This window comes from Polistes dominula, unplaced genomic scaffold, assembly GCF_049000335.1.
Source record: "Polistes dominula isolate Pdom_NZ unplaced genomic scaffold, Pdom_raw_medaka contig_11, whole genome shotgun sequence".
Taxonomy (NCBI): domain Eukaryota; kingdom Metazoa; phylum Arthropoda; class Insecta; order Hymenoptera; family Vespidae; genus Polistes; species Polistes dominula.
Genome location: NW_028301154.1, coordinates 2,863,750 through 2,880,917, shown reverse-complemented (window position 1 = coordinate 2,880,917; position 17,168 = coordinate 2,863,750). Strand labels below are relative to the sequence as shown.

The window sequence follows — 17,168 nt, the reverse complement described above, 5'->3', positions numbered from 1 at the left end:
ATATAATTGTAAAAGGAGTGTAACCCTTCGGTGGAAGCAGTAAAATGTATCTATCTATATAATTATAAATTAATAAATAATATATTAATAAATAATATAATTATAATATTATAATATATAATATTATAAAATATAATATATATTATATAATATAAATATTATATAATATTATAATATTTATATAATATTAATTATATATATAACTTTAATCTTATATATATATAATTATTTATATAATATTAATATTTGTATAATATTATGATATTTATATATGCTATAGTATTATAATAATTATATATATATATATTATTATTTCTATATGTTAATAAAATTCTTAATTTACACGTCAATATTTTATTTAGTAAGAATAATATAATTAATAATTAATAATTTATAATTTATAATATATTACTTATATGATAAAAGTACCCCTTTGTCTTGTTAACATTCCTCCCTTAACCCCACAACTAATTTTATTTTATTTTTCAAATAATTGGGACACTCTCCAATTACCATCTTGTGTATCAAAATACCAACATTAATACGCAATTCTTTATTTGGTTGACATAAACATGTCTTTAATTCATATAAGAAAGAGAAAGAGAGAATGAGAGAGAGAGAGAGAGAGAGAGAGAATTAGAATTAGAATTAGAATTTTGGAGAATGATCGGTAACAGTTTGTTCCGTAATTATCGACAACTCCGGCGATTTCGTATCACCCCTTGACACCTTTTCTGGCTCGATGGTAGCACAAGCCGGGTTTCGTTCCATCAGGACGAAACTGAACGGTAGGGTGGTTGACGGGGGTGTATTGAAGAGAGAAACAGAAAGGGAAAGAGAAAGAGAGAGAGAGAAGGAGAACCAGGAATAGGGAAAGGGGTAAAAGGGGTAAGGGGTAGGGATAGGGGTTGAGTGAAGAGAAAAGAGGAGAATACAGAGGTGGAATTTCGCGCGTGCTCGGCTTCATCCCCCTCGAAACTACCACCACCACCAATACCGTCATCTACCACCACCACCACTAAAGAGGAGGAAAGAGGAAGAGGAAGAGGAAGAGGAGGATGCTGCTGGTTCTGCTGCTGGTGCTGCTGCTGCTACTGCTGGTGAAACTGGTGAGGGTGAAGGTGGTAGTAGTGGTGGTAGTGGTGGTGATGGTAGTGGTGGTGGTGGATGCTGAGGGCTGCTGGACCGCGCGCATGAGGTGTCAGTTCTGCGCGCGACCTCTTCCTCTGAAGGTGTCAACCGATTTCGCGAAAGGTGTTTCGTGATAAAGAGACAAACATCAAATCTTTATCTTTAAACCATATATCTATATATATCTATATATATATATATATGTATATGTATATCTATATCTATATATATACATATATTTAATTTGAAATATTGTGTAATTTATTTTATTCAAAAATATCTTCTCGAGGTTATTATCTTTTATTTGAATATTATTTTGATATTAGATTTTTTTTTTTTTTTTTTGATTATTGTTGTTTAGATTAATATAAATTTGTTGTAATTCTAATTGATCTTTTTATATTTCACCAATGTTTATTTGTGTAATAATATCTTTTTCCTAATGTGATTTATTATCTTTGCTTTTGAATATTATTTTCATATTAATTTTTTGATTATCTTTTCTTTGAATATTATTTTAATATTAGTATTTTTTGATTATTGTTGTTTAGATTAATATAAATTTTTCGTAATTCTAATTGATCTTTTTATATTACATCAATGTTTATTTGTGTAATAATATCTTTTTCCTAATGTGATTTATTATCTTTGCTTTTGAATATGATTTTCATATTAATTTTTTAAATATCTTATTGAGATTAATATAAATTTTTCGTAATTATAATTGATCTTTTTAATTTCACCAATTTGTAGTATCTTTTCTTAAGATTTATTATCTTTGCTTTTGAATATTATTTTCATCTTAATATTAATTATCTTTCCTTTGAATATTATTTTCATGTTAATTATTTGAGATTATCTTTTTTTTTTGATTAATACAAATTTTCGTAATTATAATTGATCTTTTTTTTATTTTTTTTTTTATTTGAATGTTTATTCACAAATTTTGTTCTTAAGCAATTATTTTCATTTTGATTTTGATGATCTGTTTGATAAATACAGTAATTCGAATAATTTCAGTTTTGTCGTTTTAATTTCAACATTTAATCGTAAATTTTTTTTTTTTCTTATATTTTTTGATCTGGTTTTTATAATAATCGTTTTGATAAATTATATATATATATATTTTTTTTGGTTAATTATACAGGGTTCATTTCTGTTTGTTTTCTTTTTTTTTTCTTTCAAGGTAAAATATTTTCCATTGGTTTAATTTGTTTCAATCTAAAAAAAAAAAAAAAATTAGGTTTTGATCGTTCTGAAAAAAGAACAAAAAACAAAAAAAAAACAAAAAATACCTGTGCAGGATTTACATCAATTCGAGACAACAACGTGACTCTCATAATCGCGCGTGTTTATCACATATCGTTGATTTTTTAATCGTCGCATTGATTTCAAGAAGAAAAATAATAAAAAGGGAACAACGTGAACCAAAAAAAAAACAACAACAACTGGATGAAGGACTGGCCACGTGACTACGTTAAGCCGGACGATTATGATGATTCTCGGAATGTCCAGTGGCAATAATGTACGTGTGACACATTTATATATATATATATACATATCAAATATATTAAATATAAATAATTATTGATTTAATTATTAACCCTTATTTCGGTCGTCGTCACGGTTTTCATTGAAAAATTTTCACCAATTAGAAGTTTTGTAAGTGGTTTCATTAAAATATTTAAACAAAATTGTTCAATATTAATATATTATAAAAATAATTAATATTATTTATTAGAAATGATTTATGTTTGTTGAGAGAGAACAATAAATATATGAAATTATTAATTAATTAATTATTAATGAAATAATTTTTATTTTGTAAGTGTCACTTCCTCCCATGTGACATGTACGAATGCAAGAAAATACGATTCAATATAATTATATCTATAAAAATAATTTATTATATTTTTTTATTATAATAGAAATGATTTTATGTTTTTGATGAAGAATTATCACTATTGTATAAAATTATTATTAATTATTTAATTATTATATTACTCAAATAATTTGTTATTATTTGTAAGTTATACTTCGCATGTGACGATTTACGACCATAACAAAATACGACCGCAACAAAATACGATACAACAAAATTATATTATAAAAAAATGACTTATTTTTTATTAAAAATTACTTAAGTTTGTTCAAGGATTACTATAAAGATATATGAAATTATTAATTATTTAATTATTATATTACTGAAAGAATTTTTATTATTTGTGCTATAATTCGCATGTGACGACTTACGACCATAACAAAATACGATGCAACAAAATTATATTATAAAAAAATAACTTATTTTCTATTAAAAATTATTTAAGTTTGTTCAAGGACTACTATAAATATATATGAAACTATTAATTATTTAATTATTATATTACTAAAATAATTTTTATTATTTGTAAATCACTTCGCATTTGATTTACGACCATATCAAAATACGATGCAACAAAATACGATGCAACAAAATTATATTATAGAAATAATTTATTTTCTATTAAAAATTATTTAAGTTTGTTCAAGGACTACTATAAATATATATGAAACTATTAATTATTTAATTATTATATTACTAAAATAATTTTTATTATTTGTAAATCACTTCGCATTTGATTTACGACCGTAACAAAATACGATGCAACAAAATTATATTATAAAAATAATTAATTTTTTATTAAAAATTACTTAAGTTTGTTCAAGGACTACTATAAATATATATATATATAAAATTATTAATTATTTTATTATTACATTACAAAAATAATTTTTATTATTTTTCTAACAATTAAAACTAATTATTTATTAGAAATTATATTGATTTTATTGAAGGATTAACCACAATCATATGAAATAATTAATTAATTATTAATAAAATAATTTGTATTATTTCTAAGACACTTCCCCCCCACGTGACTTACGATCAATAAATAGTTAATTAAGAATAATTTGATGAATACAATAGTGTTTCTCAAATTGATAATTCGTAATACCTGTTAGCAATAGAAAATAATTCGATCATTTTTCTCTGTTGTTGTTTTTTTGGGTGGGAGAGGGGGGGGGGTAATTTTTTTTTATGATTCTTAACATGGTCGTTAATAATTAATTGAAACGAGAATGAAAGAAATAGAAAGAGAAGAAGGGGAAAAAGTTGTAAAAAAAAAAAAAAAAAAAAAAAAAAGGGAAAGAGAAAGGTAGGGAAAGTTCTGCCCTTTCGTGATTGCATTGTCGGCATTGTTCTCGGTCCTCTCGGTCGGGGAACTCCAAGTGAATTGTTCTGAATAGAAAGAAAAATTTCATTGCTTGAGAATTATATACCTATATGTACTATATATATATAGATATATAGATATAAACATATATATATATATATATATATATATATATATATATATATATATATATATATATATATATATGTATATAAAAGTAGAAGTGTGGGGGGTTAGTCTCAGAGGTGGCGATAATTCATCAGACTTGAGTGTAACGGGGTGGCTCCTAAAATGATTAATTATTGCCATACGCAGCAGCACACTCTGACTTCATGCTCAAAAATTTTTCTTCTTCTTCTACTTCTTCTTCTTTTTGCTTTTTTTTTTAATTGTATTTTTTATTTTTATTAATCTCTTCTTTTTCTTTTTTTTTCTTTTGCATTATCTCCTATTACTATGTACTCACTTTCTCTATTTCTACTTTCAGTAACTTTTAGTAACTTTACGACAATTTTTATAGGATGTTGTATGTCAAGTTATGTGAGGTTATTTCCTTTTTTTTTATTTAATATTTGTCATTAGTATATTTTGTATAAAAAAAAAAAAGAATAATAATGTTTGTATTAATAGATATAGAATTTAGAATAATTTATTATTAGAAAAAAAAAAGAAGGAATAATTCGAATTAAATTATACAAGTATTATATAATAATTTGATTTAAATATTTTTATTTTATTATTCATTTATATTTATTATATATATATATATAAATTAAGTTATTTTATTACCAGTCTATGTACACGTAACTATGTTTACCTCTTGTAGGATTTACTATGTATTAGCTTTGTTATTACTATATAAAATATTTTTTTTCTAGTATAATAAATAAATAAATAAATAAATAAATAAATATTTGCATTTATATATATATATATATATATATATATATAAATCGAATATATATTTTATAATTTATATATATTATCGAATATATATATTAATAATTTTATTTTATTATTCATTTATATTTATTATATATAAATTAAATTATATTTTATTTAGTATTTGCATTTATATATATAAATCGAATATATATTTTAAAATTTATATATATTATGGAATATATATATATATATATATATGTATATATATAATTTTATTTTATTATATTTATTATATTTTATATATATATATAATTTTATTTTATTATATTTATTATATTTTATATAAAATTATATATATATATATATATATATATATATATATATATATATATATATATATATAATTTTATTTTATTATATTTATTATATTTTATATAAAATTATATATATATATATATATATAATTTTATTTTATTATTCATTTATATTTATTATATTTTATATAAAATTATATATATATATATATATAATTTTATTTTATTATTCATTTATATTTATTATATATAAATTAAATTATATTTTATTTAATATTTGCATTTATATATAAATCGAATATATATTCTAATTTATAAATATATATATTATCGAATATATTATATATATAAATAATTTTATTTTATTATTAATTTAATTCATATATATATATATATATATATATATATATATATATATATATATATTTATATATATTTATTTTAATTCATATAAATATTATTAATTTCATAAATATAATTTCTGATAATCTTTTACCTGTATTAAGATAAATGAAATTATTATATCGTTCGATTTAATATAATAATAATATTTCTCAATGATTATAATTTAAAAAAAAAGATATATGTGCCCATAATTATGAAAGTGGTCTAAGTCATATATATTTTTTGTTTCGAGATATTTCATGATTTATACTTGAACACTATTTCAATTCTATACAATATTGAAATAACTAACAAACATTATCTAACGATTCATTTTTGATAATATCGGTTTTAAATTACATTAAATTTATTTAGTTAATAATAATGTAGTACGTAATAACTTATAAACTCATTTTTAATTAACCCTTTGACTTTAACCACTTTCATAATTATGGCCACATTTATATATATATATATATATAAAAAATTGCATAAATAAATTTTCTTATTATTTTTATCTGTATTAAGATAAGATAAATAAAATGACTATATCTTATAATATACAAATTGATAAGAAGAAGGTATCAAATTTGCATATCGTTTGCAGATACGATGTAAAAAGATAATAGGGAAAAGAAAAAGATAAGAAAAAAAAAAAAAAAAGAGAGAAAGATAATATTATAATATAAAGAGAAGAAAAAAAGAAAAAAGAAAAAGAAAAAAAATAAGATAAAGAGAGTAAGAAAAAAAAGTTAGAAAAAATATTTTCAGAAAAGAAGAAAAGAAAGAGATGATGATCATGATGATGATGATGATCTCGTGGCATTATCTTCTATTGCAGAAATTTACGATGCACTAGCTCGAATCACGGAATCTTTCCCAAAAACGTTTCTTTCTTTTATACATTTTTCTTCTTCCTCTTTTTTTTTTATTTTTATTTTTTTTCATTTTATTTCTTACATTTTCTCTCTCTCTCTCTCTCTATCTCTCTCTATCTCTATCTCTATCATTTTGTCTTGGCGATCATAAAACAACATTGTCTGAGATTCGAGCGTGTGTTTGTAAATAAAAATTCAGCGTTATTTCTAGTCAAAAAATAAATAAATAAATAAATAAATAAATAAATAAAAACAATATATTTAAAAAAAAAAATATATAAAAGAATATCAGAGAAAAAATATAAAAAATAAATTGACTTTAATTTTGAACTTTTTTTTTTTTAGGTACACCTATCATATATTTTTTTTAATTATAATCATTGAAATATCATTATTATTATTATTATTATTATTATTAGTATTATCGATAAAAAAAAAAATAAAAAAAAATTATAGAAAGTTCATTTAACTCTTTGGGGCACGGTGAATTAAAAGTGTCCCCAACCTTTTTGATACACCATAATGCATGGTGGCTTTTACGACGAGACCGAGTACGCTTACCACCACTCGCCTAATAGCTCATGGGGGCCTAATCTGCGTATTCGGCCCTGTTGTAAATATGCCATTTCTTAGTCTCATGTTTCAATTTTGTAGCCCTGAAATGCCTAACTTTGCACACATCTATCGAAAATATGTAGTCTCGAACAGTCTGATGATCGTCGTATCTGACGTGACGTGATGATAAGAAAATAATCATTTTCTATTATTATTAAGTACATATAAAATGAAATTTAGTGTAGAGTTTTAATTAAAGAAAATACAAGAATAAGCATAATATCTGAGTTAAATTATATGATCATAGTAAGTTCATTTTGAAAAGGTAAAATCGAATTTCCAATGAAAGCAAACGACACACAAAAGATTCTATGTCAGCGATCCTTCGAATAACGACGAGACGTTCTACGATTCGATTCTTTTATGTTTCTCTATGGAACTTTAAACTTCCTTCTCTTCAATAGTTATAATAATAATAATAATAATAATAAAAGAACTTAATTACAATTTTTTTCATTTTGATTTCACCATTTGTCAATTTTCCAATGTAATTTCATATATTTTTTATCTAATGAACATTTTACTTTACATACGTTTCTTTGTTTGCTATTTTTTCTTAGAACTTTAAACTACTCCTTTTCAATAGTTATAATAATAAAAATAATAATAATAGTACTTAGTTACAATTTTTTCATTTTGATTTCACCATTTGTCAATTTTCCAATGTAATTTCATACATTATTTATCTAATGAACAATTACATACGTTTCTTTGTTTGCTATTTTTTCTTAGAACTTTCAACTACTCCTTTTCAATAGTTATAATAATAAAAATAATAATAATAGTACCTAGCTACAATTTTTAATTTTGATTTCACCATATGTCAATTATTTTTTATCTAATGAACATTTTACTTTACATACGTTTCTTTGTTTGTTATTTTTTCTTAGAACTTTCAACTACTCCTTTTCAATAGTTATAACAATAATAATAATAATAATAATAATAATAATAATAATAATAATAATAATAATAATAGAACTTAGTTAGAATTTTTAATTTTGATTTAAACATTCATCAATTTTTCAATGTGATATCCATACACTTTTTATCTAATGAACATTTTATTTTACATAAGTTTCTTTGTTTGTTATTTTTTCTTAGAACTTTAAACTACTCCTTTTCAATAGTTATAACAATAATAATAATAATAATAATAATAATAATAATAATAATAATAATAGAACTTAGTTACAAATTTTTAATTTTGATTGAAACATTCATCAATTTTTCAATGTGATATCCATACACTTTTTATCTAATGAACATTTTATTTTACATAAGTTTCTTTGTTTGTTATTTTTTCTTAGAACTTTCAACTACTCCTTTTCAGTAGTTATAATAATAAAAATAATAATAATAGTACCTAGCTAACAATTTTTAATTTTGATTTCACCATATGTCAATTATTTTTTATCTAATGAACATTTTACTTTACATACGTTTCTTTGTTTGCTATTTTTTCTTAGAACTTTTCCTAACTAAACTACTCCTCTAAACTACTCCTACTAAACTACAAAAACTACTCCTTTTCAATAGTTATAATAATAAAAATAATAATAATAATAGTACTTAGTTACAATTTTTTAATTTTGATTACACCATTTGTCAATTTTTCAATAATATCAGAAAACATAAACTTTTTTTATTTAATGAACATTTTACTTTACATACGTTTCTTCATTTGTTATTTTTTCTTAGAACTTTAAACTACTCCTTTTCAATAGTTATAATAATAAAAATAATAATAATAGTACTTAGTTACAATTTTTTAATTTTGATTACACCATTCGTATAAATTTTTCAATAATATCAAAAAACATACATTTTTTAATTTAATGAACATTTTATTTTACATACGTTTCCTTTATTTGCTATTTTTTCTTTTTGGATTTATATTTTTGTTAACTTTGAAATTACATAATTAAATAAATTAAATATTACTTTATTTTTTTTTTAATTTAATTTTCTTATCTGAAATGTGTGTATGTGTGTGTATGTGTATGTTGCATGTAATAATATATATTTTATTAGAATTTTATTAAATATTGATTTTAATAATTTTAAAATCACATAACTAATTAAATTAAATATTACTTTATTTTTTTTAATTTAATTTTCTTACCTGAAACGTGTGTATGTATGTAGGGATTTAATTTATTTAGGTGAGAGGTGCGAGGTGAACATACACCCAGTTTAATCCTACTAATAAGATTTATTTAAAACAGGTATTAGAAAAGGTACAATATTAATTTCACAATCTTACGGTTACAACTTAGATGAGCGACTGAATTCTTATGACTGTTACAACTGATACAACTGCGACTGTTACAACTGATATCTAACTACGGCTATGACTGCTACTGTTCTACTTCTACGACTGACACTCCATTGCTTCTACCACCGAGACTCTGCTTTCTCATTCCTTTCCATGTCTTTTATATCAGAAATCACCTACACCCCTTTTTGAGAGGGAAGAAGCTTACAAATCTAACTGACCAATAGCATAAGGATCCACCCCATAGTCCACCGACAGGTACAGCCTATGGTTTTCGGTAGTGGGAACTATGCATACAGAAACTTAATCTAGCACATCGGAATGTTACACCTTTTTATGGCATCGCATATCGGAAATTCTTCAAAGGGTCCCTACACTGCACACATGGTTTTTTATTACACCAATAGCCTAATAACCCTCAAGGTTCGTTTATGGTTTTATGGCCCACCTAATCGTTTCTTTTAATCTGGATAGATTTTTCTTTTTCAAATAAAATGAGATCTACAGAAAGAACTGAATACTAGCTTTTGTCTACCTCTGCTACACTTAAAACTCTCCTACATGTATGTGTGTGTGTGTGTGTGTGTGTGTGTGTTGCACGTAATAATATATATTTTATTAGAATTTTAATAAATATTGATTTTAATAATTTTAAAATCACATAACTAATTAAATTAAATATTACTTTATTTTTTTTAATTTAATTTAATTTAATTTTCTTACTTAAATATATATTTTATTATAATTTTATGAAATATCAATTAAATAAATATTAATTTTATTCAATATCGATTTTAATAACTTTAAAATCGCACAATGTGAAATAAATTCAATATTACTTTATTTTTATTAATCGACTTTTCTTACCACACCCACAAATGCGTGGTGAATATACGTAACACCTAATTAATATATTTAATTATAATTTAATTAAATTGATATCAAATGAATCGTCGAAAATAATAAAAAAAAAAAACAGAAAACAGTTTATAATTTGTTCACTTATCGTTACTTCCATTTTCTTAATTATCCTTACCACAATTATATTATATAATATAATACGATATAAAATACAATACGTGCAGAAAATAAAAAAAAAAATAAAAAAGAATCAAAATAACCAAAAGAACCAAAAGAACGAAAAGAAAGAAAAAAAAATCATGATGGTTGAAGGATGATAGTTGGTGAAACATGAAGCGTGAATTAATTAAGAACGATTGTCACGTTTCATGCTCGGTTTCGTCCTTACTAAATATTCGTAATTGAAAACGAGTGAGTTTTCACCGTTTCACTAGAAATGGATAGAGAAAGGAAAGAGAGAAAGAGAGACAGAAAGACAGACAGACAGATAGAGAGAAAGAGAAAGAGAGAGAAAGATAGAGACGTATATATACGTTAGTACAAATAGCATGCGTGCAATTTACATTTAACTCGATATTCCAATCATGTTTAATCGTTAAATGTATTAGCGAAAGATGGAAATGGGGGTTAAAAAAAAAAAAATAAAAAAAAAAAGAAAGGAAAAGAAAAAAAAAAGAAAAAGGGATGAAAAAGATCGTCGAATAAAATTGATTAACTTTTTTTCTCTTTCTCTCCTTCTATCAACCCACCTCCCAACCCACCTCCCAATCCACTCGGCATTCCTTGGATTTTTGTCGAAGTTATAAAACTTCTTAAGCTAAAGCTAACTGGGAAAAGAATTTTTTTTATATATTATCAATTTATTTATTAATTTATTATTTATATAATATATATATTTAAAGTAAAAGAATTTGTAAAGATTTTAATAAAAAAGGGAGAAAATTTATTTAAAAAAATAAATATATAAGAAGTCTATGAATATATTTGAACTATAATAATAACAATAATAATAATAATAAGATTATTTTAATATAGAATATTAAAATAATTATTATTAAGTTATTAACTGTGACATGTCTGATTATTCGGATTATGATCATCTCGAAATCAGACATTTCATATTTAATGATCTGATATTAGATAAAATTTTATTTAAACAATATATTTTTCATTCGGATTTTTATAATCTACTAATTAATATTTATTCATATCATTAACTACAATATTAATAAAATTATTTTATTATATAATATTAATGAATAATTATTATACAAAATATTATTTAAATATTTTTATATTTTTAATTCGATTTTTTATTATCTATTTTAACTATAATAATTACAATAATAATAATGTTATTTTAATATATATTATTAAATAATTATTATAATACAAAATATTATTTAAATAATATATTTTTAATTCGGTTTTTTATTATCTATTTTAACTATAATAATTACAATAATAATATAGTTATTTTAATTTATATTATTAAATAATTATTATAATACAAAATATTATTTGAATAATATATTTTTAATTCGGTTTTTTATTGTCTATTTTAACTATAATAATTACTATAATAATATAGTTATTTTAATATATATTATTAAATAATTATTATAATACAAAATATTATTTAAATAATATATTTTTAATTCGGTTTTTTATAATCTATTTTAACTATAATAATAGCACAATAATAATAAAATTATTTTAATATAGAATATTGAAAAATAATTATTATATAAAATATTAATTGAATAATATATTTTTAATTCGGTTTTTTATTATCTATTTTAACTATAATAATTACAATAATAATATAGTTATTTTAATTTATATTATTAAATAATTATTATAATACAAATTATTATTTGAATAATATATTTTTAACTCAGTTTTTTATTATCTATTTTAACTATAATAATTACAATAATAATATAGTTATTTTAATATATATTATTAAATAATTATTATAATAAAAAATATTATTTAAATAATATATTTTTAATTCGGTTTTTTATAATCTATTTTAACTATAATAATAATACAATAATAATAAAATTATTTTAATATAGAATATTAAAGAATAATTATTATATAAAATATTAATTGAATAATATATTTTTTTAATTCGCATTTTTATAATCTACTAATTTATATTTATTTATATTATTAACTACAATATTAATAAAATTATTTTAATATATAATATTAAATAATTATTATAATACAAAATATTATTTAAATAATACATTTTTAATTAAGTTTTTTATAATCTATTTTAACTATAATAATTAAAATAATATTACCAATATTAATAAGATTATTTTAATATTATATATTATTAAATAATTATTATAATACAAAATGTTATTATTTGAATAATATATTTATAATTACGTTTTTTTTTTATAATCTATTTTAACTATAATAATAGCACAATAGTAATAAAATTATTTTAATATAGAATATTAAATAATAATTATTATATAAATTATTATTTGAATAATATATTTTTAATTACATTTTTTTATAATCTATTTTAACTATAATAATAACACAATAATAATAAAATTATTTTAATATAGAATATTAAATAATAATTATCATTATATAAATATTATTCGAATAATATATGTTTTTAATTTAGCTTTTTTTTTTATAACGAATAAAAAGTTAAAAAGTTAAACAAAATAAAATTGCAGAATATATCAAACAGGATACAAAATAAACCAACCTCACGAAGAATAAATATCTATTGCAAATAGTTGATACAGTTTAATTACGTCTTCATAAAATTTCAATGACCTTCGAAATGTTTTACTTTCTCTCTCTATCTCTATCTCTATCTCTCTCTTTATTTCTATCTCTATCTCTATCTTTCTCCATCTCTCTTATATATATATATATACATATATAGGGTTCTCTCTTTTATTAACGTCGGTTAATCAAAAATTCGATACCGTTGAAAGGGTTTACAGAAGGTCCCCCTTTCTACATTAGGGGGGAAGGGAAATGTAATTAACGCATGGACAACTAAATTAACGTTTTAATTATCTTCGTTAACGCTCTTAGTTGATATATCGAGTTTTAAGTTTACATATATGTTATTCTAGTAGTAGTAGTAGTAATAGTAGTAGTAGTAGTAGTAGTAGAAGTAGTAGTAATGTAAATACCGTGTGTTGGGTTTATATTATACGAATAAATATAATTATAATAATATATTATAAAATATTATTGCTTATACGTCCACACGATCAACGTTTTTCATTTATTTCTTTCTGATAAGTCGTTGAGGTGTTTAATGACGTATATATATATATATATATAAATTAATCCAATGGTTTAAAAAAAAAAAGGGCTAGGGGTAAAATGCGACCGACGTCAAAATGACACAGACAAAGATAACGAAAAGGAATAAGAGAAAAAAAACCTACGTGTGTGTATGTGTGTGTGTGTGTGTGTGTGTGTGTGTGTGTACGCACGACAGATGATGGTGTTGAGGGGTTGGGGATAAAAGGGGGTGAATGACGATCGACGTTGAAAACTTATTTAAAATGTCGTGTGCGTCATGCGAATAGCCACTAAAATGTAGGTCGTTGCGAAATTACACGTCACTTTTTGTTAGACACCCTCTACCCTACTATCTATCTACATCCCTACGAATCCCTCCTTTTCCTCCTCCACCTCCTTCTCCTCCTCCTCTTAACTCTATCTGTTCAATCATCCATCCCCTGTTTTACGTGGTAAAAGATGAGAAAGTAACATGGCTGTTAAAATCAATGGATAATATAAAAAATGATAAATGATTTAATGTAATAATAGATTTTTTTATTATTTTTTTATATATATTTTTTTTTTTTATTAAGAATGTTCGATTGAAATAATTATTTATTGAAAATAAATTATTAAATAGATGAAACTATTCAAATTATTTTAAATTGTATATAATGTTACATATCATATTTTTAATAAATTATAATATTATATATAATTGTACGTGTTATGCAATTGTATATATATATAAAATACAAATTATTATATTTTATTATATATTAATATAATAATATAATTATATTATATATATAATATATAACTATATTATTACTTTAATATATTTATTATTAACATTATAATATATAATATAATTTAAAATATAAATAATATAAAATTATTAATATATTAATAATAAATAATTTTTATTTAATTACGCATAATACTGTATTATATATTATAACATATCATTAATATAATATAATATAATTATATTATATATAATATATTACTATATTATATATAATATATTACTATATTATTACTTTAATATATTTATTATTAATATTATAATATATAATATAATTTAAAATATAAATAATATAAAATTATTAATATATTAATAATAAATAATTTTTATTTAATTATGTATAATACTGTATTATATATTATAACATATTATTAATATAATAATATAATTATATTATATATAATATATTACTATTATTATTACTTTAATATATTTATTATTAATATTATAATATATAATATAATTTAAAATATAGATAATATAAAATTATTAATATATTAATAATAAATAATTTTTATTTAATTACGTATAATACTGTATTATATATTATAACATATTATTAATATAATATAATATAATTATATTATATATAATATATTACTATTATTATTACTTTAATATATTTATTATTAATATTATAATATATAATATAATTTAAAATATAAATAATATAAAATTATTAATATATTAATAATAAATAATTTTTATTTAATTATGTATAATACTGTATTATATATTATAACATATTATTAATATAATAATATAATTATATTATATATAATATATTACTATTATTATTACTTTAATATATTTATTATTAATATTATAATATATAATATAATTTAAAATATAGATAATATAAAATTATTAATATATTAATAATAAATAATTTTTATTTAATTACGTATAATACTGTATTATATATTATAACATATTATTAATATAATATAATATAATTATATTATATATAATATATTACTATTATTATTACTTTAATATATTTATTATTAATATTATAATATATAATATAATTTAAAATATAAATAATATAAAATTATTAATATATTAATAATAAATAATTTTTATTTAATTATGTATAATACTGTATTATATATTATAACATATTATTAATATAATAATATAATTATATTATATATAATATATTACTATTATTATTACTTTAATATATTTATTATTAATATTATAATATATAATATAATTTAAAATATAAATAATATAAAATTATTAATATATTAATAATAAATAATTTTTATTTAATTACGTATAATACTGTATTATATATTATAACATATTATTAATATAATATAATATAATTATATTATATATAATATATTACTATTATTATTACTTTAATATATTTATTATAAACATTATAATATATAATATAATTTAAAATATAAATAATATAAAATTATTAATATATTAATAATAAATAATTTTTATTTAATTACGTATAATACTGTATTATATATTATAACATATTATTAATATAATAATATAATTATATTATATATAATATATTACTATTATTATTACTTTAATATATTTATTATTAATATTATAATATATAATATAATTTAAAATATAAATAATATAAAATTATTAATATATTAATAATAAATAATTTTTATTTAATTACGTATAATACTGTATTATATATTATAACATATTATTAATATAATATAATATAATTATATTATATATATAATGTATAACTATATTATTACTTTAATATATTTATTATTAACATTATAATATATAATATAATTTAAAATATAAATAATATAAAAATTATTAATATATTAATAATAAATAATTTTTATTTAATTACGTATAATACTGTATTATATATTATAACATATTATTAATATAATAATATAATTATATTATATATAATATATTACTATTATTATTACTTTAATATATTTATTATTAATATTATAATATATAATATAATTTAAAATATAAATAATATAAAATTATTAATATATTAATAATAAATAATTTTTATTTAATTACGTATAATACTGTATTATATATTATAACATATTATTAATATAATATAATATAATTATATTATATATAATATATAATAATTATTATAACTTTAATATATTTATTATTAACATTATAATATATAATATAATTTAAAATATAAATAATATAAAATTATTAATATATTAATAATAAATAATTTTTATTTAATTACGTATAATACTGTATTATATATTATAACATATTATTAATATAATATAATATATTACTATTATTATTACTTTAATATATTTATTATTAATATTATAATATATAATATAATTTAAAATATAAATAATATAAAATTATTAATATATTAATAATAAATAATTTTTATTTAATTACGTATAATACTGTATTATATATTATAACATATTATTAATATAATATTATAATTATATTATATATAATATATAATAATAATTGTTATATATATATATATATATAATATATTTCTCTCTT

At 18.9% G+C, this 17,168-nt stretch overlaps 1 protein-coding gene across 9 annotated transcripts in view; it reads left to right on the top strand.

Moving 5' to 3' along the window:
* Positions 1-1,143: 1,143 nt before the first annotated feature.
* LOC107071973 (cell adhesion molecule Dscam2) overlaps positions 1,144-17,168 on the top strand; it is a 191,048-nt gene continuing 175,023 nt past the window's right edge. For 4 of the 9 annotated variants that reach the window (XM_089178702.1, XM_089178701.1, XM_089178705.1 and 1 more), the window contains exons 1-2: positions 1,197-1,387; positions 2,435-2,656. The gene's annotated coding sequence lies outside the window, so the exon portion shown is untranslated. Of the gene's footprint in view, positions 1,421-2,434; positions 2,657-17,168 lie in introns of all 9 variants that reach the window. The other 5 variants (XM_015331475.2, XM_089178704.1, XM_015331478.2 and 2 more) reach the window with 5 other exon arrangements.